We start from the raw sequence: 23819 nt of genomic DNA on the forward strand, positions 1-23819 counted from the left end.
TTCCCTGTTTGGGCCATACCATTGAGGAGGAAGGAATCAGGCCGCAAAAGAGTTTGGTTGATGAGAAGGGTGCATCGGATCCAGTGTCAAAAGAACAGCTACAGTATTTTCTAGGGATGGCGGAATTCTATGTGAAATTCAACCCAGGCTATACAGAGAAAACCGTTTGCATAAGGAAGTTGCTAAAAAGCATGTGGAGTTTGTGTGGGCGGGGAAATGTGAAAGGGAGTTAGAGAGTGTGAGGGAGTGCGTGGATGAAGCTCTGTCGTTGTCAATGTTTGATGACAAAGGGAAGCCGGTTTTGACTGTTGATGTCAGTTTAGTGGAACTTGGGGCCTTTTTGTTGCTATCTGTATAAAATGTTGAAGAAAATAAACGTACGGTAGTACCAAAATCCAATATGGGATTACACCGCAGTGAACATTTCGGATACAAAATTTTCGAATTCTGACATTTCCACCGTGGTGTAATCGCATACATCCGTTTTGTCACTGTGGAGGGAAGGTGAGTACAAGCCTGTGCCATTTGCGTCCAGCGTTTGGTGGGACCCAGAGACCAGGTACTCCATCATTGAAAAGGAGGTGCTGGATGTGTGCCTGGGACGTCAAAGCATTTTCATACACTCCTTGTTACGCTCACCTGGCTCCCACAGGGGCGTCGGTCGGACCCGGACAGCTGCGGTCTCCACCCACGTGATGCGTAGTGCAGCGATGACTGACTGGATCTGCCCTCCTAATCTTGTCTGCTTAACCCGTAGAAATATTCTCCTGCAAGTGAAGAGATGGATTTAGCCACTTGTGGATTCAAGTGATGGCACCCCCACAGTCCTCCCCAACTAATCACCTCCGAAATGCCCTCACAGCAATCTCACCTTATATTCTTGAAAGATGAGCTCTCCATTCTGCGTGGATTTGCAGGGGCGCGTCGATTCCAGTTACTTCACTGGTTTGAGGGCTCGGGAGAGTTTCGGAGAGTATTGACTCTGAGGTTCCTGGTGAGGACCAGTAAGTATTAAGTTCATAGAGTTCAATATGTCCGATGTTCACTCTTGTTCCCCCATTCCTTTCTTGTCTTGCAGCTGGCTCGTGAAAAGATGCTCTTGTGGCAGCTGGTGGCGCTCAGGTAAGAGTCTGTATTACCCGGCGCTGTCCGGTGAATGTTGCACGAGGAAAACGTGTTGTTTTGTCTCTCTTTACAGATGTGGCACGTGAAAATATGGAGAGTCACAAAAGGATGCCTCCGGTGGTAAATCAGGTAAGTCTATGGTGGTCAGAATTTTATTGGTTGGTTCCCTCGGATCACCTTGTGGTTTTCTTTTGTCTCCTAGGTGCCGAAGTTCAGCGAAGAAATGATGGAGGCAGCGCCTATCCGAAAGATGCTGTGAAGACTGGTGAGTGTGGCGTGGCGCTGCAGCTGGAGGTGCGGCGCGTGCAGAAATGATGTTCTTTAGAGGTCCAGAGAAAAGATGGATCCAGAATCAGGTGTGGAATAGAAATAAGTTTGTTTTCTAACCTTGTCCCTTTCTTTCCTCTTTGTTTTAGGAGCTCCGGATTCGAGGCGAACGTTGCAGAAGACTGGATGCAGGCTGCAGGCACGGTGAGTGTTACGCTGCTGGATGCAGAATAATGTGAAGCGTGTGTTGCTGGTCGGGTATGGTTTAAATAGCCTCAAAAGTAGTCCCAGGTAAGAAGTCCCTAGAACCACATCCGAGTAAAAAATAGTCCCTGTAGAAAAATAGTCCCTTACAGGCTTCATGTTGGATTGCAGTCATTTGCAGCATGGTCTGCCTGAGGTAAGTAATGACTATGAGCGTGGCGCCTTAGGCGCCAGGACTGATTCCTACTATGAGCCTGGCGCCTAAGGCGCCAGGACTGAACCCAGATAGCCCCTAGACGGGGCTGCTGGGGTTTTACTAAATGTCTAGATGCCTGCTCCCGGGGCTGATGGGCTTGGTCTGGATGCCTGGGGGTAGGCATCATGACACTCCTCTGGGGTTTGTCCTATGTGGTGCGGACCGATCATAAGCCTTTGGTGCATCTGCTTACCACAAAAGGGTTGGGGTCAGTTTCCCCTAGGATTGCACATTGATGGTCGGGTTGCAGGATTACAACTTTGTGGTGGAGTATGTTCCGAGGCAGAGGAACACTGTAGCAGATTGTCTATCTTGGTTGCCAGGACCTGAGGTTGAGGCAGAGAGCTTGAATAATGAGGCGTGAGTCAAAGTTGCATGTGTCATACCAGGGATAGATGAGGAGTGGAAAGGGAGAGTGTTTGTGATCCAGGGTTCATAGACATTGGGAGGGGTCTGAGAGAAGGGTGGATTGCCATTAAGGACTCAGAATTGAGCAAGAAGTATGCACTAGTTGCCAATGAACGTGTAGAGAGTGCCTGGGGAGTGACGAGAGGCAACAGGTTGGTGTCCCCGGTCAGGGTGCTTCGTAGGCTAATGGCTTTAGTCCATGAGGGACATCCGGAGAGTACTTTCATGAAAAAAGGTTGAGGGAGTTCTACTGGTGGCCTGTGATGGACAGTGATGTGGAAAGCGAAGTTAGGGATTGCATCCCATGCGCTGTGACTGACAAGAGTCAGGTGATCAGGATGCAGCTGGTGCATCTGGTTGTGATTCCGGACAAAGTGTGGAGCTGTGTTGCGTTGGACATAATGGGACCTTTTGATGTATTAGGTGAGGGGGAGAGATTTATTTTTGTTTTGATTGATTACACCTCTAGGTGGATTACATGTACCCCTGTCCATTCTGTTATGACTGGTTTGGTGCTGTAGTTTCTTAAGGAAGTGTATGGGTTCACCAGAGGGCATTGTCACCAACAATGGAGTGCAGTTCATCTCACAGGAAATGACAGAATTTTTGAAGGAGAGGGGAATACCACACCAAATAGAGATTAGTAGGGGTCTGAGAGAAGGGTGGATTGCCATTAAGGACTCAGAATTGAGCAAGAAGTATCCACTAGTTGCCAATGAACGTGTAGAGAGTGCCTGGGGAGTGCCGAGAGGGGACAGGTTGGTGTTCCCGGTCAGGGTGCTTCGTAGGCGAATGGCTTTGTCTGGGGCCTGGTGGATGGATGATGTATCGGAGGAAGCCAGAGCGACTATGGAGATGGAGGTGCATCAGCAAGTGCCACCCTCTATCGCGGAGGACAGGTCAAAGGTTGTTGTGGAGAATGTGAGGGTTGCTGGCGTTCTTGAGGAGCTTGGGTTGCATGTTTCTTCTGGGGCTCGCAGACCACCCAAGAGACTGGTGGATTATGTTTGCTAGGGAGGGATATTTCTGGCTCTTGGCTTGAGGTTATTTTTTGTTTTTATTTTCCTTTTCCTTTCCTTTTCTTGTTACCTCTATGTTCGTTTTCATTCTGTTCTGCCCCTGTGGGTGTTGAGTAAGGGTATGTGTGTGTGTTGTAGCTTAGTGCAGGTGTTGCGCACACATTCTATGTTCTGGAAAGGACTGTCAGTCTCATTTAGCAGTTATTTAAGTTGATGAAAAAGACGTGGGGTGCCACGGACTAAACTTACTTCCGTGCCTGTCTCTCCTTCCATGGTGTAGCAGCCTCATCATTTACCGGTTGTGTGACCTGTAATGGGTGCACAGTATGGTCCGACAACTGCACTTAGACCGAGGATACCCAATCTGTGAAAAGCCAAAGAAACAAACAGAGAACATATCCAAGTGGATGGAAGCGATTGCTGAAGTGAAACAGAAGAAAGCAATCTGTATGAACTGTCAAAAAGCCAGAAGGAGTAAAGTTGACCTGGAACAGGTTTTGAATATTGAGAGACTGAGACTAAGTACACGTTGGCAAGTTGGACAAGCTGAAGTCTCAGGGAAGGTAAACCTGAGACCTTATGCACATTGTTATCGTCTTGAGGAAGTAAACTGTTAGGAAAGATTTCATAATTGTATGTAATTTTCCCTCAATGTGTCAACCCCCAATCGTTTTGCTGCTGTTTAGATACCATTGACTGACTTTGCCAGAGAAGCACAGCCTTCCGCTGCACTCCTCTGGGCTTTCGCTCACTTTTTATGGGGAAACTGACATGCCCTTAAGACAGTAAGAATGCAAAAAGCTTTGTTTCCCTTAGTCCTTTCCTCCTTTTGCAACTTTTGTGCAACATGTACCAAGTGGGCAATGTATCCTACCATACAGCACACTTGGGTCTATAGTCATTTCTAAAGGCCCTAGATACTCTCGCTGGACTTTTTATGAACTGTGCAGATGTGTCATGGACAGGACTGGTGGCAGCTATCTTTTTGCATTCTTTTTAACCCTTTCCTGCCATATTAACCGCGTTAACCGCGTTTGGAACGCATAGGTGGCCTCGCTCCAAAATGGCTATGCCACGAGGCTCTTTGTCCTGTCCTTTGGCCATCTTGCCCCTTCACCTTCCCCAGGTCGAGTCGACCCGGGCCAGTCCTTATTTGGTCATGCACTTTCCCGTGAATCCCAATGTTTTCGTGGGCTTCTTCATGCCTTCTGTGTGTGCCTCCAGGATGTGGGCTAGGATGTCTGATCCCAATACACATTCTGGGTTCCAGAGGGTCTGGAGTGCCCTGAAGATCTGGGACCACCGTGGTCCATGATTGGTTCACATTGGAGTGTGTGTTTGTGAGCCGATCTCCCATTGGGTGCTCTCCGTTTTGGCACAAAGAGAACTTTGGATAAGAGGAGGCTGAAAACACCACTACCATGTCGATCTCCTGGGTTCTCACTAAAAAAAGGATAGGATCCAAGTATCCTGTAACTACGAAGCTGAGTCGAGGAACCGCTGATGACCCGCTGGAAGGTTGGCACCGTGAGCCCGCTGTCGTCCCGTGGGACCCTTCTGCATCTGGTCTTTATAGAAGGTCTGCGAAGACGCTTCAACCCATTGGAATAGTGGGACCAACTATTCTCGGCACCTTCATCAAACCCTGCAAGTAAGCTTTCTTGGAAGTGTCCCTGGGCCAATCAGTGGACTGACCAGCTTACCCAGTTGCTTTGCTATGTCACCACCGCCGTTTCGAGGAGGTCCTCGAAACTTGGTATACTGCTAGCTCTATGTCCCCGGCACCCTCACACCAAATTTCATAAAATTGGCATTCCCAGGTCTGAAGTGAGATGAGTGCGCCAGGACCGGAGTAAACGCAGTTACCGTGTTGCCCTGCCACGGCAATGACCTGTGCAAGTTCACTGCATTTGTGATCCTCTTGCCCTTGAAGCCTGCTGCAGTGAAACTGGGCTGATTCCTCCACCCGCAGCGGGGAAATCGCCACTGTCCTGTTTGGAAATCATCGCTGTATCTGAGGAACTGAAGGTGCCGAGATGTCCTTTTTGCCGCATTCACACCTGCCAGCGAAGTGGACTGAACTGGCAAAGTTTGGGTCTGCTTGCGTTGGGGACTGGTGAGTGCTCCTTACCCCAACCGGTGGCCCCTAGCGCAAGAGCCCATTTTTACACACAAGTGGCCCCTGGGTAACCCTCTCCTTTCCACAGCTATTGCGAAATAGCGACTCCATCCCGCACTCTCGAACTGCCTCTGCCTTCAAGTGGAGGTCCTTCTTGAATAGTGGTTCTGCATCACCTCATCCACCTTCCTGAGCTGCTAGAGACCCTTGAAGAGGCCCTATTCCACCCATTGGTACAAGCGTGTGCATGTACTATTGAGCACAAGGCTCCTCTCTTCATAAGGCTTGGACTGCCTCTTAGGTGAATTATTGATGTTGAACTGGGCCTAAAGATTAACCACATTGCCTGTTTCCTTCCCATCTAGGTTGTCGACATATTCTGTGTATTTAACCCTTTAAACCCTCATGGTCTTGTATATATATTGTATTGAGTGTGATGTATTGGTGTTCTTAGTGTTACTGTGATTCTTTTGCTATGGTCTATGTTACAAAGGCCTTGTAATAAATGTGTCTATATTTTTGATATAACACCTGTCTGGAGTCATTTGTAAGTGTCCTTGCTCTGCGTGCTCATTGAGGTCCTTCAGTCACCCTCACCCGTCCTGAGACTTAGTCTTGACCGCCTGCCACAGCTACCCTGATTGGTCTGGCTTGTCCAGAGTTTACCCTGTTCCAAGAAACTAGGTTGGCCTTCTGAACCTCTACCCCTCCGGGTCAGAGTTCAGAAATCCTTCTTAACAAATTGGTGTACAGCAGTGGGATAGGACTGAAGGTATCCAGTGTTGCATACTAGTGAATGTATTTCAAGTTATTCCTACCAGGACACATAGTGAATTGTTGTAGTATAACTGAAAAAGGCCATAGTCCTATCTAACAATATGGAAACAAGTACCTTGTTAACTTTAAATGCTTCTAAATCTGAAACATTGAGAAGGATGTGTGCTGAGAGAGGCGTCTCTGCTCAAAGCATAAAAATTTAAATTATTCAAAGAATCATGGACTGGCAAGAAGCTCAGCTTAGTGCTATAACTTCTGAGGACAGTGCAGAAGGAGGTGGGGCTGCTCCCACTGGCAGAACGAGTAGTTATGTCGCTGCACTGATCTCCAGGGACCATGAGGATTTGGAAGATGTAATGTCTAATATTTCCTCTGCCAGTGCTGAAGGTGAGGCCATGCTTGAATTCAAGAAGCAAGAGCTGCTGTTTCGGCAGAAGGAGCTTGAATTTAACATGACCAAACTGAAGATAGAGCACGCAGAAAAACAAAAAGACAGGGATCACCAGTTGGAATTGGCCAAGCTTCAAGTTGCCAATGGATCCAAGGGTCCTGGACATGGGTCTGGGGCATCCTCTCACCCAAGGTTTCCTAAGGATCTACTCAGTGTGTATGACATTATGGACTGGCTGAATACATGTGAGTATGCATGTGAAGTTCAACAAGTTAACAATGCTGATAAAATTGCTTGGTTACTTAGCAGACTGCCCCATTCTGGCTGCAGCACCATTACGGAAATGTCAAAATGAGAGTTAGCAGATTTTGCAATGTTGAAGCAAACTCTCATCCTAAAGTTTAGAAAGACTCTTGCCCATTACTTAAAAAGATTCAGAGAGTACAAAAAGAAAGAAGGTGGTACTTGGGTATCTTATGTGACTGAATCCTTAAAAAACTTGACTGGCTGGCTTGAAGGTTATAAGGTCTCTACATTTGAAGGCATGATATATCTTGTCATGCTAGAACATATTTTTTGCATCTTCTTCCCCTGAGCTTAAGGAGCATTTGGCAGATTCAAAGGAGATAGATCCTAAGAAAATTGCCATAGCAGCAGATTTATGGGTGTCTCATAGAGTGTCCCATAAGGACAAGACTCATCCTGGTAAGCAGGAAGAGGGGGAAAAGTCCAAAGATAAGGAGGGTGGGGACACTGATAAAACCTCCTCCCTTAAGGGCCACAAAAAGAAAAATAAGGTTAAGACACAAGAGAACTCACAGGGTAGTGGAGGTCAGCCTCCAAAACAGATCTTTGGTTATAGTAAGCCTCCCTTTTAAACAGACCCAGTGGATCTTGTTTTGCTTTTGGAGCAATTGACCATTGAAGGGGGAGCCCAGATGTATGGTCAAAACCTCAGGGGTCCACTCTGCTAATCTGGCCTTCTCCTCCTATGAGGAAGAAGAGATTACAGGGGCATCCTTCTCCTCAGACTCCTTCCCCAGTGGGATAGAAGCTGAGCTAGTTTTAGTTTCCCTGGGTTCCTGGGAGCCTAAAGTCTCAGAGGCTTATGCTAAGATTCCAGATAATACCAAGCACTACTTTAAAGACAGTGGGCCTCATTACGACCCTATGTGCTAAGGGAATACCGGTACCGGTAAGGGTACCCGTACCGGTAATCCCTTAGCGCCTGATTACGAGGTCCCTTTGTGGGTTGGAGACTTTAACGCCTGCTTTCGGCAGGCGTTAAAAAACAACCCTCAAAGGGACCTTGGTGCTAAGTACGGTGCCGCAATTTGCAGCACCGTACTTAACGCCTTCCCCATTCCCATTGAGCCCTATGGGGCAAAAATGGGAATGTGGAAGGGCCATGGCGGCATGGGGAATTACCGCCCCGCCAACCTCGGAATGGGGCGGTAATTCCCCATTCTGCCATGGCAGAGTCGGTAAGTTACCGGCATGGACCATGGTGCTATTAGCACCATGGTCCAACGCCAGGGTCGTAATGAGGCCCAGTGTGCTGATCAATGGAGTAGATACTCCAGCTCTTAGGGATAGTGGGTGTAGTCAAACTGTAGTGGATTCTACCTTGGTAGACCCAGAGGAAGTTGCCAGAGCTCCTCTGTTGCCCACTAAGTTGGTTGATGTCCCACCTCTCATGTTCCCAGTAATACCTGTAAATCTTACTATAAATGGTACAGCAGTCAGGATTCCAGTGAGCATCCATAGGAGTGTCCCAGGAAAGGTCTTGCTGGGAAATGATCTCAGAGCTTTAGGGCTTGTGGGAGATACAGCTGACAGACCCTACACAAGGTCTCAAATAAGCGCAGCACTGGCCAAGACCAATACCCAGGCCCAGCCAAAGGGGAAATCCAAGGGATAGAGAATATTCCCCCTAACTCACCTACCACTGAGGTGGAGGTAGTTGGTCTTTCACCAGGACCTGACAAGGAAGTGGTGATACCTGAAGTATTTTACCCCAATGACCATCCTGAACTAAAAGACTTATTAGTAGAAGGTGGTCCTGACAGAGAAGAGTTTAGTAAGGGCCAACGTGAGTGCCTATCTCTGAAAGGCCTAAGGAGACAGGCCTGCTGCCAGCTTGAGGGTGAACCTCCTGGGAAGCACCAGATTTATTGGGAAGGTGGGCTCCTGTATAGTGGGCCTACAGAGTCTACAGAAGGAGACCTTAGGAGGTTGGTGGTTCCCCTTGCGGTAAGACCCTTCCTCCTGCAGCTGGCGCATGAAGTTCCCCTTGCTGGACACCTTGGAATCAAGAGAACCAAGCAAAGGTCATCCATGCACTTCTACTGTCCCAAGAGGGGGGTGCAAGTAGAAAGTCACTGCAGGAGTTGTGCCTCCTACCAGTTATCTAGTAAGAGTGGCTCAACAATCCAAGCTCCATTTGGTACCACTCCCAGTTGTGGGGTACCATTTGAGAGGGTAGGGATCGACATTGTTGGTCCCCTTGTCCCCCAAACATCCTCAGGTAATAGGTCTATCCTGGTGCTGTTCGACCATGCCACAAGGTATCCTGAGGCCATCCCATTGAAAACTGTGACTGCCAAGTCAGTTGCAAAAGCTTTGCTTGGCATATTAACTAGGGTTGGCTTCCTTAAAGAAGTTGTGTCTGACAGAGGCAGCAACTTTATGTCCAAGTATATGCATGCCATATGGAAGGAATGTAGTGTCACCTATAGGTTTTCATCCGCATACCACCCACAGACCAATGGTCTGGTTGAAAGGTTTAACAGGACCTTGACAAGCATGATTAGGGCTCTGGAAGAACCTCAAAGAAGAAAATGGGGCCTTCTGTTACCATGCTTACTGTTTGCCTACAGAGAATTACCCCAAGAGGGTTTTGGCTTCAGCCCCTTTGAACTTCTGTTTGGTCACCCTGTAAGGGGATGTTTAGCCATAGTCAAGGAGGGATGGGAGATGCCCACTCCCCCCATTACTACCAACATAGTGGACTATGTGCTAGGGCTCAGAAAAGGGATGGTACTCCTGATGGGTCTGGCTAGTGAAATGTTGAAGGCAGGGCAAGCTCTGGTGAAACATTGGTATGACCAGAAGGTTTCCCTCATCAATTTCACTCTTGGTCAGGAAGTCCTGATCATGAATCCTATAAGGCCTAGAGCTTTACAGGACACATGGTCTGGCCCTTACACAGTGGTGGAGACACTGGGTGAGGTCAACTATTTATTGGACCTTGGAAGGGCTGGTCAAGCTCCAAAAGTGTTCCATGTAAATAGACTGAAGGCTTTCATCCCAAGAGTTGAAATTGCTGTACTGCTGTTGGCTTCAGATGTTGAGAAAGAGGAGTCAGAACCCTTCCCTGACCTGTTCCAAAGCATTCCTTCAGACAGCTCCTTTGAGAGTGTCCGAGTGGCCCCTCACCTGACTTCTGATCAACAGGATGAGGTGAAAAGTTTGCTTAGGCAATATTCCCCCTTGTTTTCACAGTCCCCTGGTTTGACACCTTGGTGCAAACATAACATAGACACAGGAGACAGTGTACCTACCAAAAGTTGGGGATACAGAAGGTCAGAAAAAGTAAGGTCTTTCATTAAGACAGAGGTCAACAAAATGTTGGATCTTGGGGTGAATGAACCCTCCAGTAGTCCTTGGTCCAGCCCAGTGGTTTTGGTTCCAAAGGCAGGTACTTCTGAATTGAGGTTCTGTGTGGATTAAACGGCTCTGAATGCTGTCACCAAGACAGAGGCACACCCCTTGCCTAGAACAGATGAGCTGGTGGATACTTTGGGTGCCTCCAAGTACCTCAGCATGTTTTACCTCACAACAGGCTATTGGCAAATAGCCCTTGCAGAACAAACCAAGGAGAAGACAGCTTTCTCAACACCAGAAGGTCTTTACCAGTTCATTGTAATGCCTTTTGGGTTGAAGAATGCCCCGGCCACTTTCCAGAGGCTTGTGAATCATGTGTTGAATGGGTTGGATGAATTATGTCTTGCATATCTAGATGATATAGATGTTTTCAGTGCCACCTGGGAAGACCATGTGAAACACCTTGGGATTGTGTTCTAGGCTCTTCAGAAGGCTCACTTGACCATAAAGGCCAGCAAGTGCCAATTTGGACAAGGATGAGTGGTCTACCTTAGACATGAAGTAGGTGGAGGGAGGATACATCCTCTACCCGGTAAATTATAAGCAGTACAAGGCTGGCCTACCCCCCACTACCCAGATCCAAGTGAGAGCCTTTTTGGGACTCACTGGGTACTACAGAAATTTCATGGCAGACTATGGTATCATAGCTGCCCCTCTGACTGCTCTCATTACTCCAAAGAAACCCAAGAAGGTAACTTGGTCTGAAGAGTGTGAGAAGGTCTTCAATGGCTTAAAAGACTCCTTCTGCAAGGCCCCTGTTCTCAGGGCCCCTGATTACCAAAGACCTTTTATTGTGCAGACAGATGCCTCTGACACTGGGCTAGGAGCTGTACTATCACAAGCAGATGAGAATGGTAAGGAACACCCTATTGGCTTCATTAGTTGCCAGCTTAAGGACAGAGAGCTAAGATGGTCTACAGTAGAGAAAGAATGTTTTTCTGTTGTGTGGGCCCTAAGGAAGCTGAGGTCCTACCTCTATGGGACCCACTTCACTGTGAAAACTGACCATAAGCCCTTAAAGTGGCTAATCAACATGAAGGGAGAGAATTTAAAGTTGCTTAGGTGGTCCATAAGTCTGCAAGGCTTTGACTTCACTTTTGAGCATAGGCCAGGTGTCCAACATAGCAATACTGATGGGTTGTCCAGAATGTGTAACCGACCTGAACAAGAAACTCATCCAGGGGTGGATTAGTTCCCCTGTCCTTAGTCTGGGAGGGGCGAGGGTTAGGAAAGATTTCATACTTGTATGTCATTTTCCCTCCAATTGTCAACCCCCAATCTTGTTGTTGCTGTTTAGACATCATTGACTGACTTTGCCAGAGAAGCACAGGCTTCCACTGCACTCCTCTGGGCTTTCGCTCACTTTTTATGGGGAAACTGACATGCCCTTAAGACAATCAGTACTGGGAGACTTTGTTTCCTTTAGTCCTTTCCTCCTGTTGCAACTTTTGTGCAACATGTAACAAGTGGGCAATGTATTTTACCATACAGCACACTTGGGTCTATAGTCATTTCCAAAAGCCCTAGATACTCTCGCTGGACTTTTTATGAACTGTGCAGATGTGTCATGGACAGGACTGGTGTCAGCTATATTTTCGCATTCTTTTTAACCCTTTCCTGCCATATTAACCGTGTTATCCGTGTTTGGCACGCATAGGTGGACTGGCTCCAAAATGGCTATACCACGAGGTTCTTTGTCCTGTCCTTTGGCCATCTTGCCCCTTCACCTTCCCCAGGTCGAGTCGACCCGGGCCAGTCCTTATTTGGTCATACACTTTCCCGCGAATCCCATTGTTTTTGCGGGCTTCTGCATGCCGTTTGTGTGTCCCTCTAGGATGTGGGCTTGGATGTCTGATCCCAATACAAATCCTGGATGCCAGAGAGTCTGGAGTGCCCTGAAGGCCTGTGACCACCGTGGTCCATGACTGGTCCACATATGGAGTGTGTGTTTGTGAGTAGATCTCCCATTGAGTCCTCTCCATTTTAGCGCAAAGGGAACTTTGGATAACAGGAGGCTGAATACACCACTACCATGTCGATCTCCTGAGTTCTCACTGAACAAAGGATAGGACCAAGTATCCTGCAACTACGAAGCTGAGTCGAGGAACCACTGGTGACCCGCTGGAAGTTTTGGCACCCTGAGCCTGCTGTCGTCCTGTGGGACCCCTCTGCATCTGGTCATCCTAGAAGGCCTGCGAAGACGCTTCGACCCATTGGAATAGTGGGACCAACTATTCTCAGCACCTTCTTCAAACCCTGCAAGTAAGCTTTCTCAGAAGTAAACGCGGTTACCGTGTTGCCCTGCCGCAGAAATGGCCTGTGCAAGTTCACTGCATTTGTGACCATCTTGCCCTTGAATTCCGCTGCAGTGAAACCAGGTCGATTCCTCCACCTGGAGCAGAGAAATCGCCACTGTCCCATTTGGGAATCATCGCTGTATCTGAGGAACTGAAAGGTGCAGAGACTTCCTTTTTGCCGCATTCGAACCTGCCAGCGAAGTGGACTGAACTGGCAAAGTTTAGGTCTGCTTGCATCGGGGACCGGTGAGTACTCCTTACCCCAACCGGTGCCCCCTAGCGCAACAGCCCATTTTTATGCACAAGTTGCCCCTGGGGGCCTCCCTCCTTTCCACAGCTATTGCGAAATAGCGACTCCATCCCGCACTCTCATACTGCCTCTGCCTTCAAGTGGAGGTCCTTCTTGAATAGTGGGAACCTGTTCTGCGTTGCCTCATCCACCTTCCTGAGCTGCTAGAGAGCCTTGAAGAGACCCTATTCCGCCCATTGGCACAAGTGCGTGCATGTATTATTTAGCGCAAGGCTCCTCTCTTCGTAGGGCTTTGACTGCCTCTTAGTTAGGTGAATTATTGATGTTGAACTGGGCCTAAAGAGATTAACTGCACTGCCTGTTTCCTTCCCATCTAGTAAGTCGATTTAACCCTTTAAACCTTCATGGTCTTGTATATATAGTGTATTGAGTGTGATGTATTGCAGTGGCGGCTGGTGAGTTTGAAACCTGGGGGGGCGTACATTTCCCCGGGGCAATATGTGAGCTCGCGCGCGCAGCGCGCCAGCCCACCACACCTAGAAGGGGTGCAGGGGGGTTTGTCCCCCCGCAAAATTTTTTGAAAAATGCCAATTTACTGTCCAAAAAACCCACCGAAATATGACAAAAAGCATTAGGTTTTCCATACTAATGGTGGTACATTACTGGTACGTGTGCAAGTGTGACGGTGTATTTTACAGCAGCTTGTATTGAGAATAGCTGGTACTATGGTGTATGCATAACGAAATTCATTATATACCCAGTAATGATGGAAACATATATGTTTGTCATGATGTGCCTTATGTGGCAATAAGGAAAGAGTCAAGAAGCTCTCCCAGCCGAGCTGAGCTAGGAAGGCCTCCGGTGGAGGAGGGAAGGTGTGTCACGCATGTATGCAATTATTCTGGCATAGGTGCAGCGTGCCGAATAACCTTGTCAAAGCAATCCCGATGGTGTAAATTGCCTTGTGGTAATGGGGGCTGCTGGTGGGTAACACTAGGTGCACAGTGCCTGCTCGTAATGCAGTGCAGTGAAAAGAAGTGCAATATTATTCAGCAGCTAAAAAGAGCACAGCACTAAAACTGAAAACAGCGTCTAGCACTACCATCAAATGGCAGCAGCAAATAGCACTACCAGCAACCCCTAGAAGTGCACACTACTGCAACCAAGCACCAACCAGCATCCAGAACTGCCATCAGCCCCATGAAATACACTGCACAGCAATCTAGCCGCATCACTATCCTCAAGCCAAGTGACCAGCATTGCCATTGTGCTCCAGCAGCACCACAGAGCCCACTGCCATAGTTAAGCACACCCGTGGGGCACCGCCGGGGGCCCAACATAAGCAAAATGCATACAATGGTCCCTGAGCAATAAAATGACCAGCCACAGGTCGGTGCCACTGCCACCCCTGCACAGGCGCACACAAGTACCCAAGGAGACTGAAGCTCAGGCCAGCATAAGCAAAGTGCATACCTGAGTAGCCACGGGTGCAGTGCCACCCCAGAAAAGGAGTCCATTAATGTATTAATAATACATTTGCCAGCCCAGCTGGCTCACTGGCGGAGATGCTGCATTTTATGTTTAGGCGCTAACAGTACATTGCGCAGCACTGCAGTCCAAGGCACAACGAGAATTAATCGGCCATGCAAGAAAGTTTTAAAAAAATCATATTATGTACCAGAATTTTCGGCCATAAACCCTCAAAATCAATGATACATGACAGGACCAGCCAATAGTATGTGCTGCATTCACAGGTAGAAATATTTCATACATTTGAACCAATTGAATTGATTGCAGTTCTGTGCTCGGGTCGTTCATGCACTTGGCACTATTTGCAAAGTGATGCATTTGATATTTTGAGGTTCTGCTTCCTGGTGGAATCGGCGCTATTCGAGCACTCACCAAGCCAGTTCCAGGTGCCACGACTCGGGAGAGGACTGCGGGCCAGGGAGTCAGTCGTCGTTGTCGACTATGCAGATTTTGGGGGTAACGGCCTGGAACTGGCCCGGTGAGCACTCGTTTACTTTGTTACGGTAACGCAGTAAACAAGCACTCAAGCCAGTTCCAGGCACCACGAGGAGAGGACTGCGGGCCAGGGACCACCGGACCGGTGCAGAGTAGTGGGGGCAGTGGGGCTGGCAGCGAGGCTTATCTGCTGCGAGGTGGGAGGGCTAGTAGAGACTAGGGGCGAAGTGGCTCAATCAAGCAAAGCGGGTGGGCGAGATAATACACCACCACCGGACCCCCATTGCAGACTTGCAGTGTATGCTTCTCCCTTGTATAAGCTTGTAGGCCTGAACCTACAAGCTTACAAGTTTAAGCATACACTGCAAGTTGCAACTCTGCGGCCCACACAAGTACACGACCAGCATTGTGCGGGCCGCAGCGCATATTCAGGCAGGCAGGATTCTCGCAGTTACTATTAAATTAACTTACCTTTGCGAATCAATCTGGACTGGACTCCGTCAGGGGGAGGGCAGGCAGCAGGCGAGCAGAGACAGCATGTCCGGTGACCAGTCTCGTCTGTGGATGGGCCTAGTCCCTGGCTGGAAGAAGTCCACATCGACCAGCAACAGGGCTTGGAGAGAAACAACTAGAACGGAAGGCGAGGCACCGTGTGCCCATGACCCGACTCCACCCACCACACACCAAACGGATTGTCATTGGCTGGCAAACAGCCAATGAGAATCCATCCATAATCTGTTGTTGCTATGCGTGCTCCATAGCCCACAAGGAGGAGAGGACACTCTACGCTGTTTGCGTAGAATGCCAAGAGTGCAGGGCCACCCCTCCAGCGCCCCGCCAGCTTCTTGAATGGGCGAATGGTTACGTAGAGTGCGTGGAGCTACAAGCTCCACGCACTCTACATTGCCGAAAAGCTACTAAATCGGGACGCGCCCCGCCGCAGTAGCAGGCCTGGTGGGCCCGTCCAGCAGCCCAGGCTGCAAGGCTGCAGAGCGGCAGATTAATAAATAAATAATTAATCTGCCACTTTGCACAGGTTTTAAATGTGTAAGTTAACTTTAAGAAGAGAAAGAGAGACTCTCTTCTCTTCTTCTTCTCTCTGTGGTGGGGGGGCGGCGCCCCCCCGCCCAATGTAAGCAGCCGCCACTGATGTATTGGTGTTCTTAGTGTTACTGTGATTCTTTTGCTTTGGTCTATGGTACAAAGGCCTTGTAATAAATGTGTCTATATTTTTGATAAAAAACCTGTCTGGACTAATTTGTAAGTGTCCTTTCTCTATGTGCTCATTGAGGTCCTTCAGTCACCCTCAGCCCTCCTGAGACTTAGGGGGTCATTACGAGTTTGGAGGCAGCCATGGTTGCCTCCAAACTCGTGTCTGGGTTCTTTGAATGGGGACTTAGTGGGTCATTTCAACCTTGGAGGACTTGGTAAATCCCCATTCAAAAAACCCTTCCCCATTCCCATTTGAGCCCCCATAGGGCTCAATGGAAATGAGGAGGGAGTTAATAACGAGCCCGTAAATTACGGGCCCATTATTAGCTCCCTGGTCCCTTAGTGGCTCCCGCTAAGGATAGCTGGTTTCACCAGCCGGCCTTAGTAGGACCCGCTAAGGTACCTCGGAATGTGGCGGTAAGGTGTTAACGGCACCAGCATCCTTACCGGTGCCGTTAACCCCTTACCGCCGCACTCGTAATTACCCCCTTAGTCTTGACCACCTGCCATAGCTACCCTGATTGGTCTGGCTTGTCTGGCTTGTCCAGAGGTTAACCTGTTCCAAGAAACTAGGTTGGCCTTCTGAACCTCTGCCCCTCCAGGTTAGGGTTCAGAAATCCTTCTTAACATGAACCTCGAGACCCCTTTTTTTGAAACTGTGTTGTCTTCTTGGGGAAGAAACCCTGATACTCTGTGGCACTGTCTTGAACTTGGGGAAGGGGAGATGGAATGAAAGCCAGGAGCTGGAAGAAGCTCAAAACTTTACTTGGAACACTATTTCTCTGCTGACATCCCTACACATTGGTTAGCTTTAGCTGTGAGGGCCAGTATAGCTTTCGACACAGGCAGATTTTTAAGTTGAAGTTACTGACTCGGACTATCCTTAGTTTCTTTAGTTAGGGAAATCCCACCTTAATGTAGGGCAAGTTAAACGTCCAACCATCATGACATATAAGTTAATAAACCATTTTTGTTTGAACTTTGAATCTGTTGTCTCTGTCTTGCTTCATGATGCCTTCGCAGCGCTGACTTGATTTACGGGGGATGGGGCGCAAATTCGCAGGGGTGCTGTTTTAATTTACGGGGTACGGGCTGCAGTTTTGCCAGGGTGCTGACTTGAGTTATGTGTGATGGTCTGCAGTATCGCTGGGGTGCTGCTTCCAGTCACGGTGGACAGGCTACAGTTTTGTCGGGGTGATGATTTCAGTAATGGGACGGGCCACAGTTTTTCTGGGGTGCTGGATGGTGATTCAACGGCAGGCGCAAATGTTGTTTGTTGGTGATGCTTTTTGTTTGCATGGGGGTGCGTTGTGGGTGTTCCGGGCGCAATTTGTTATTTTTTGTGCTGCGGGTTACTCTGCGCTTTAGAATTCAGGAATCAGCGAACAGCACTAAACCTTTCACATGCGCATCAGGCGCAGTGTTCTTCATGGCGCAAAGTAGTTTGTGCAGACATAGCGCTTTTTCTATGAATTTGACCCTTACTCTCCCAAACTCACTCCCACTCCTAAACCAAGAAAGAGATCATGGGCATTTTGAGTTGGCTTGAAATGCATAACATCGCATGGTCAAGGGCGAGATGCTCAGCTAGTCAGCTGACGTTTAGGCAACATCGTTTTTCATATCTGTAGCCTAATCTTTAGCATTCATGGCAGGTTAAAAATGTCCTTTTTATTTACTTTTCTCAGGTACTGCACCCTTTCCGTCTGAAGTGTTGGAATATCCTGTAGCCCCCTTTACTTAGCCAGGAAAACATTGTCTTTAATTGTTTTGTCAACCTTCACTTCCCCAGACATTTACTTAATCATATCTTTACTTCATCTGCATCTTCACAATGGATACGGCAATTAAAGTGGTTAAGGGTAGCTTAAGGGTAGGGATGGGGTCATGGAGATCTAGGGGCGTAGAATATGGGGTAGAAAGGAATGAATGCTAGGAAAAGTGAAAGACAGAAATAAAGGTGTGGAGAAGTGTATCTATGGTGACTTGAATGCAGGCGAAGTAAGGTTGTAGAATAGAATAGGCCACATGTTGCCTGTAAGTAGCAACCATGTTCCTGTGCTGGTGCCAGAGTTAGCACAACCAAGGCTGAAGCCACCTAATGCCCATGACTGATAGAGACCTGGCCCATCAATGAAGGAAGTATCTCAGAGTCCCTACACAAGCACTGTAGTATTGATGAGGCTGTTAGCAGGTTCTTCATGTATCATGCAAAGCACTCATCTCCATGCATCTAGAGTGTCTTTGAATGTATCCCTGGACAGACTTCCAACTGGGCTACACGATGTGGGTGGCCAGAAAACCTGCAAAGAAGCATCTAAGTTACAACTGATTCCTGGATTACTAAAGTAGTATGTCTGGTGCTGTCTCTTTCCATCTCTAAATGCATGGTCGAAGTAACATAGTGACAGGTGCGCTATCCTTTCATGCGGTCATATTCTGAGCAAGATATCAGCAACTACTGACCATTACTCACTGGATATAGAAGACAGCAGAAGGCCTTAGCACTATCCTTACACTGTCAGTGTGTGATGCTGACAGCATTCCAAGATGTACAGCTTGTGCCTATTTTCTAATTGTGATCTATAAATGATGGTTCTGATAACTCCATCTCGAGCTCTTTGCTCATTCGCCTCCAACTCCCTCAGTGTCAGTCATTTCTCCAAGTAACGAGTTGGTGGTAGATCTCTTGTTTCTGCTGGGGCCTCCCTCTGGAACAGCCTCCCTGCCTCTCTGTAACTTGAGGAGAACCATCTCCGGTTCCGGATGCACCTCAAGACCTTCCTCTTTGCTTCTGCTTTCTCTCCCCCTCTCCCCTGCTGATCTCCTGGATGAAACTGAAAACTGCACTGGTTACCTGGCTACCCTCTGATCTCGGACCCAGGTTCCCTCCCCACCATTTGCACACCTGCACTGCCCCCCTGGCAACCCTTGTACTCAGGGACTGTTTCTGTATCCCTACAGCCCCCTACCAGCTCTTGACACCTGATGTCTGCACTTACCATTGGCCTTGCCACAAGCTGGCCGCACTTTTTATGTATTCATATTTATTTATTTATTAATGGACCATCTCCCCCGCCCCTTGGGTTCGCATTCGCACATGATATTATATGATAGTTTATGTATATAGCGCCTATACACAATGTATTTCAAAGCCCTTCAAGGCAAGGGAGGAAAAAAGGGAAAATACAATGGCATTCTTACAGGCCATGAACAGTAAGGATGTGAAATTAACTATCGTACCCAGCCTGACGACATATCAGATAGTTTAAGAGCTAAGACATAGATAAGGAAGGAAGGGGAGAGTGGGAAAGAAATTGAAACAGACAGGCGACTAGTGTACTAGGCCTGATGACATTTCTGGTAGAGCCGGAGAAAACAAAAGCTGAGCGAGAGGGGTGTACAAAGGGACGGGAGGAACAAATAAGCGACTATCGTACTAGGCCTGATGACATTTCAGATAGTTCTGCATGGAGGGTGCGGAGGGGAAAAAACAAGTAAGGGGAGGGGGGGACAGACAAGGTTTCTATCATAATAGGTCTAGGGACAATTCTGATAGAGTAAGTGCATAGAAGAAAGTAAAGGTAGGAGGGGAGGAGATAGGAAAGGGAGAACGGAGAGGAGGAGAGAAAAGAGAGTAAGCAGTCTAAAAGAGTGGAGAAGCAAGAAGGGAGAGCGAATACAATTGCAAAAGTCAGTAGTAACACATAATGTTGCAAGCCAGGATACAAGATGAAGATGGGAACATCATGATTCAGGGTCACCATGATTACAAGATGCAAAGGAAGTCCAGCATGAGAGGTGTGAAAGGGTGACGCACCGTGAATCAATGAAGTCTATAAAGTCAAAGCCAGCATTGGCCAGAAGATGGTTATGGTGAAACCAGAATATGTCAACATCTGTGTGGTAAGATATACAGGCCGATTCATGTAATTCCTCACAAAAGTGTCGCACGCGGCTGGCGCACAGCGTGCCCGTGTGAATGTCTGCGCCAGCCGCGTGCGATAAAATCAATTTCCACGCACAGCGTATTCATGGATTCTCGCCTCCAAAAGCAGACGTGGCGCAGAGTGGCGCAGCGACCCTGCAGCAGCGCCAGTTACGCCCCCAAGAACGCCCTCGCGCAAGGAAAAGCCATCAAGATGGCAAAACCATTGCAAAGGGCTGCGCCAACCCTGTACCAGTTTACCGGACTGGCAAACAGCAAACGCAAAGCGGGGAACGCGTATTACGGGTGTCAGGAACACGCGTGCGTGAGAAGTTTCACACGCAATCTGGCCTGGGGGAGCGTGTGCGTGTATTCCAGGGGTGCGCGAGAAGTATAACACGCGAATGGCCTGGGTGCGTGTATTTCAGGGGTGCGCGGGAAGTTTCACATGCAATTGGCCTGGGCGCGTGTATTTCAGGGGTGCGCGAGAAGTTCCACACGCGATTGTCCTGGGCGCGTGTATTTCAGGGGTGCGCGAGAAGTTCCACACGCGATTGGCATGGGCGCGTGTATTTCAGGGGTGCGCGAGAAGTTCCACACGCGATTGGCCTGGGCGCGTGTATTTCAGGGGTGCGCGAGAAGGTCCACACGCGATTGGCCTGGGCGCGTGTATTTCAGCGGTGCGCGAGAAGTTCCACACGCGATTGGCCTGGGCGCGTGTATTTCAGGGGTGCGCGGCAAGTTTCACACGCGATTGGCCTGGGCGCGTGTATTTCAGGGGTGCGTGAGAAGTTCCACACGCGATTTGCCTGGGCGCGTGTATTTCAGGGGTGCGCGAGAAGTTCCACACGCGATTGGCCTGGGCGCGTGTATTTCAGAGGTGCGCGAGAAGTTTCACATGCGATTGGGCTGCGTGCGGGTATTTCAGGGGTGCGCGAGAAGTTCCACACGCGATTGGCCTGGGCGCGTTTATTTCAGAGGTGCGCGAGAAGTTCCACACGCGATTGGCCTGGGGGAGCGTGTGCGTGTATTTCAGAGGTGCGCGAGAAGTTCCTCACGCGATTGGCCTGGGCGCGTGTATTTCAGGGGTGCGCGAGAAGTTCCACATGCGATTGGCCTGGGCGTGTGTATTTCAGAGGTGCGCGAGAAGTTTCACATGCGATTGGGCTGCGTGCGGGTATTTCAGGGGTGCGCGAGAAGTTCCACACGCGATTGGCCTGGGCGCGTGTATTTCAGAGGTGCGCGAGAAGTTCCACACGCTATTGGCCTGGGGGAGCGTGTGCGTGTATTTCAGAGGTGCACGAGAAGTTCCACACGCGATTGGCCTGGGCGCGTGTATTTCAGGGGTGCGCGAGAAGTTCCACACGCGATTGGGCTGCGTGCGGGTTTTTCAGGGGTGCGCGGGAAGTTTCACACGCGATTTCAGCAGGGTACGTGTATTTCAGGGGTGCCGGGGAGTCCTATATGTGATTTGGCAGTGTGTGTCCTCCCAGGTGTTCCCTGTACACCCTCCACGGCCCCTGCAGGCAGCCCACACCACAGGGGACTACCCTGAATCCCTGGTCATGTCCCGCAGGCAGCCCACCCAACATGGGCATGCCCCCCAGCAAAGGCACATGTCTCCTTGCACTGATGATCACCAACTCATGTCCCCTTGCACCCCCACCCCCAGCACTGTGGGGCACCTGCCAGCAGGCCCCCACCCATGTCCAACTCATGTTCTCCACCACCCCCACCCCCCAGCACTGTGGGGCACCTGCCAGCAGGCCCCAACTCATGTTCCCCAGCCAACATGTCATCACAATCTAGATCCCTGGTCCCTATGGTCAGCCTCCAAATGCAAAATACCCACCCGAGTATTGCATCCACCCACTCAGAAATGGCAATTACATGACAGAACACCAATTGCAAGTTTCGAAACAAACACATGTCCCTCACATACACCCAATGGGTGTCAGTGAATCTCAAAACCCATATCATGATATGCATGAAACCAATGAGATGATACTACACATTGAAGTTTGATAAAAAAATATGTATTAAAGGAAACATAAATAGATTCAAAAATAAAGAAACAGAAATGGGAATGTACAAAAATGAAAAGAAGCATGTCCATGAAAAAAAGCAAAACCAAAAATCATAATCCAAAGTAATGATATCCAAAGTCACTGTCCACAAAAGAAAATCCAATGGGAAATAATAATTGAAAGCCATTGCTCCATGGGTAAATTGTGAAAGAAAAATAAAATCCAACATTGAACTATGTACAGACGAACAAGCCAGGGTCCATTATCCCAAAAAAAGAAATGAAACCTATCTAACAACACTAACTAATAAAATAAACTATATACAAAAATGTGGCCAATGTCCAAAAGGTCCAAAATAAATCAAAAAACAATGGAAACCTAACGCTACCTACATAACTATGTACAAGGGCAGCGGGCTAGTCTGACGGCTCACTTTTGGATGTCCCGGCCCAGGGCATCATCAAACTCCTGCTCAATGTCCCGGAGGCGGTCCTCCTCCATGGCCCCGAGGGTCCGCAGGGCCGTCGACGTGTCCACCTCCAACCCCCTGCGGATTGCCTCGGGGCACTCGGCCCGCCTCAGGGCCCTCCGCATGGAGTTCTCCGCCCTGACCATAGTGAGCCGTGCCTCTTCCGCCCGCTGCCGCTCCGCATCTATGGCGTGGCCCAACCGCTGCCACACGGAAGACACTCTCTGTCCTGGGTCCTCATGCCCTCCTGCCGATGCCTGCCCCTCCGATGTTGAAGGCCCCGAGCCTTCATGGCTCCCACCACATTGCTGCTGCTGCTGTGCCTCTGCCCGTGCACTGCCTCCTGCTGCCTGCACATCCTCCGCTGGCTGGGGTGCAGTCGTTGATGTGGCCACCCCTGCTGGACGTCCGACTCCCGACTGTGGCAGGGATGCCTCCTCCACCAGCCTGGCCGCACCGTCAGAGGCAGCTCCACAGGGCACCCAGGTGACTGATGGGTGGGAAGATGGCACGGAGGACGACTGGCGCGTAGGGGGTTCAGTTGAGGAGGGGTCGTAGCAAGCCCCATCAAACGGAGGAATCCGGCCTGGGTGACCTGTCCCAGCAGGCTGACGTGGTCAACGAGCCATTCGAGATGACATGCAGTCTCCTCAGGAAAAGACTGCAGGTCACCTCGCATGGCCCGTTGACGCAACGCCACACCAGTCAGGACAGGCTCAACCTGTACCCGGATAGCCACGTCCGCAGGCAGAGGAAGGCCAGTTGTCATTTGCTCATCCCCTGCCTGAAAACGGGTCTGGACGTAGGCATCCCTGCTGGTGCAAGATGATGCAGGGACAGGATCAGGAACAGGATTGCACACAGGGACCTCCGCGGCGGCTTGTGCTGCCTCCTGTCCCTGGTCCTGCACTGCACCACTAGCACCAGTGGGATCCCCACCTCCAGACCCCGTCTCTGTTGCTTGCACGGCCCCCTCCTCCACCAAACCCCCCACCAACCTGGATGACTCCGTGCCATCTTTTCCCGTTGGGCCCTGTGGGGTCCCAGCTGCCCCTTCTGCTGCCGAGGAGTCCAACTCCAACCTCCACCTCTTGGACCTCCCCCCGGCAGCTGCGGCGCGGCACCGGACTCCTCACTCCCCGACGAGATGACAACATGGGAGGGGAGCCGGGCCTTGCGTCTCCGGCTGGCGGTGGGATCCCCGCCGCTGTGCTCCACAGCACCTTCTCCGCCCTCTTCATCAGTTGACGCTGCAGACAGGGAGAAATAAAACACAGACATCAGGGCACTGTACAATGGACACATACACACATGACAGTTGTACATGAGTGGCATTGGCAAACCTCAGACATGCCATCACAATCCCCGACACACATGTCATTTCAACTCGCACACATGAGCCATACCACAGCCATATCACAACTGCCAGCACTATCCAT

The sequence above is a fragment of the Ambystoma mexicanum genome, chromosome 1q (assembly GCF_040938575.1).
Source record: "Ambystoma mexicanum isolate Mex_15411 chromosome 1q, UKY_AmexF1_1, whole genome shotgun sequence".
NCBI classification, from domain to species: domain Eukaryota; kingdom Metazoa; phylum Chordata; class Amphibia; order Caudata; family Ambystomatidae; genus Ambystoma; species Ambystoma mexicanum.